Below are 3,038 nucleotides of genomic sequence, written 5' to 3' on the forward strand. Positions count from 1 at the left end.
AGAAAACAACCAGGGCTGTGGAGATGATTGGAGTTGAGATCCTCAAATCTCATGTGGGTGTGGCAGCCATCCAGTCATTCTGTCCTTGGGAGACAGAGACAGGGGATGCCTAGAAATAGCCATATTGGTTCATTCTGGTTTCAACTGAGAGCCCTTGCTTCAATGTATGAGGTGATGCTGGTTAGCCTTGTTTTTTTTTTATTAATTTATTCTTCTTTCGTATCTTATGTCCAGACTGAAGTACCTCCTCCCTAGTCCCTTATCCCATCCCGATCCACTCCTCTTTTCCTTTCAGAAAAGGGCAAGCTTCCCAGGGATATCAACCAAAGGTGGCATATCAAGTTGCAATAAGACTAGGCACCATCCCTCATTTTAAGGCTGGATGAGGCAACCCAGTAGAAGGAAAAGAGTTCCGAAAGCAGACACTGTTAAGAGATCCACAAGAATACCAAGCTACACAACCATAACATATATGCAGAGAACCTAGGTCACACTCACAAAAGCTGCCTGATTGTTCTTCAGTCTCTGTGAGCGTCTATGGGTCCAGATTAGTTGACTCTGTAGGTTTTCTTGTGGTGTCTGTCCTTGGCCCCTCTGGCTCTTTCAATCATTTCTCCACTTTTTCTGCAAGATCCCTCAACAGCTGGGGATGTCTGCATCTGTTTCCATCAGCTGTTGGATGAAACCTATCTGATGATGACTATGTTAGGCTAGTCTACAAGTATAGAAGATCATTAGGAATAATTTCATTGACTTTTTGTTTGATTGTTTATTTATTTTTCTTTTTGCTTGTGATATTTGTTTCTATCTTAGGTCTCTGGGCTATCTTACCTCTGATTCCTGGTCCTCCAGGGAGTGTCATATGTGGGATCCTGCTCTTGGTATGTGTCTTAAGTTGGACCAGTCATTGGTTGGCTATTCCCACAAGTTCTGTACCATCTTTACCCCTCACATCTTGTAAGCAGGACAAAGGAAACTGTAGGTTGAAGGTTTTGTAGCTGGGTTGGTGTCCCTATCCCTCCACTGGAAGTCTTGCCTAGTTATAATAGATGGCTTGTTCAGGGTCCATATTCCCCCATAGGAGTCGTATTAGCTCTAATTTTCAACCTGGAGTGGTATGAAAGGAAAAAAAATCTTAATTGAGGAGTTACTAGATACAATTGGCGTATAGGTACATGTGTGTGTATGGGTGTATGTTTGTGTGAGAAAGAGAGAGAGAGAGAAAGAGAGAGAGAGAAACAGAGAGAGAGAAAGAGAGAGAGAGAGAAAGAGAGAGAGAGAAAGAGAGAGAAAGAGAGAGAGAGAAAGAGAGAGAGAGAGAGAGAGAGAGAGAGAGAGAGAGAGAGAGATTGATTGATTGTTGAATGGATGTAGGGCTCTTCTCCTTGTGGACAGCACCATTCTTTGGACAGGTGGGCCTGGCCTATTATATACAACTAGTGAAGCATGGGTCTGCAAGCAAGCCTGTGAGGAAGCCAGCAAAAAGTATCCCTTCCACAGTTCCTGCCTTAAGTTTTTAGATTGACGTCTTCTCCTGACTTTCCTTAAAGGTGGACTGTGGTCTGGAAGTATAAGCCAAACAATCTTTACCTCCCCAAAGTTGCTTTTGGACCAAGTTTTTAACTACAGCAAGAGAAATCAAATTGGAACAAGAGGAGAGCATTGAAAGAAGACTCTCAGTGCCAACCTTGGGCCTCCGTAGGCACATGCACACATGCACATGGGCCCCTTCCCCTCATGTGCACCTCTGCACATACAGATATGTGCATATACACACATTGTGGGAGAACCCTGCCATCAAGGTCACAGTCCTTCATGTCTAGATGGCTTTCTGAGCTCTGCATAAAATGGAGGACTCCCTTCCTCAGTGGGGCTTCTCTTTCTCTGCCTTTGTCTGGAGAATGTCCCTTAGCACGGGTGGCTGACCTTGTCTGAATAAATGACCTACTTGTAAAGAGTTGACTGCAATCACTGTAACTCAGAGCACAAGTCCCATTCTGACTTCTTGCCCCCATGATAATTAGGTGCTATATTATAACCAATCAGCTCTTCCTTCCCACATGATGTTATGCCCAATTAACCCTCTCCACTTGTACACCCAGAAGCCCTTATATACCCCATCCTTGAAACAATAAAGTAGATTTGTCTCACTGCAACAGTCCCAGTAGGAGGAAAAGGGTACCAGGAGCAGGCAAAAAAGTCAGTGACAACCCTACTCCCACTGTTAGGTGTCCTACAAAATTCCCAACCTAAATAACCACATATATATGCAAAGGACCTAGTGCAAACCCATTTAGGATCCATGATTTCTGCTTCTGTCTCTGTGAGCCCCTATGAACCATTCTGTATATGCGTGTATGCACATGTGCTCATGTGTGCACACATGTTAAAATGGGTGGAGTACTAGAGATGTGGATCAGTTGTCAAGAGTATTTTTTGTTCTTGCAGAGCACTTGGGCTCTGTTTCCAGTGCCCACATGGTGGCTCACAACCATCTGTAACTCCAGTTTGAGAGTATTCAATACTTTTGTCTTAACCTCCATGGGCACTAAGCATGCATGTGGTGTGCATACATAGATGCAGGCAAAACACCCATGCACATAAAAAAAGAATATATGTATAAAAAGAAAAAAGGTGGGACTGGAGCAATGGCTCAGTGGTTAAGGATGTGTATTTTTCTTTTAGGGGACCTCATTGCCAGCATCTGTTTTTGACTGCAGACAACTAATTACAGCTACAGGATATTTGTCTCCCTCTTCTGGGCTTCATGAGCAACTGCATGCATGTGCACCCTTACAGCATGCCACCATACACAACATTAAAAATAAATATAAAAAAAGATTGTGACTTATGAAATTGGAATCTAATATGCTCAGTGGGTAAAGGCACTTGCGACCAAGTCTGAAGACCGAGTTCCTTCTGTGGGAAGTACACAGTGAAAGAGAGAACATACTTTATTCTGAGTTGTCCTCTGATATCCATATGCGTGCTGTAACACACACACACACACACACACACACACACACACACACACACAC

At 43.5% G+C, this 3,038-nt stretch overlaps 1 long non-coding RNA gene across 1 annotated transcript; it reads left to right on the plus strand.

The window, feature by feature from the left end:
• The first annotated feature begins 811 nt into the window (after positions 1 to 811).
• Positions 812 to 2,851, plus strand: LOC114615678. Its single transcript, XR_003710502.1, has 2 exons — positions 812 to 881; positions 2,686 to 2,851. It is a non-coding gene; the product is annotated as an uncharacterized LOC114615678 (long non-coding RNA).
• Positions 2,852 to 3,038: the final 187 nt, after the last annotated feature.

Source organism: Grammomys surdaster, unplaced genomic scaffold (genome assembly GCF_004785775.1).
Source record: "Grammomys surdaster isolate TR1022 unplaced genomic scaffold, NIH_TR_1.0 132377, whole genome shotgun sequence".
NCBI lineage: Eukaryota > Metazoa > Chordata > Mammalia > Rodentia > Muridae > Grammomys > Grammomys surdaster.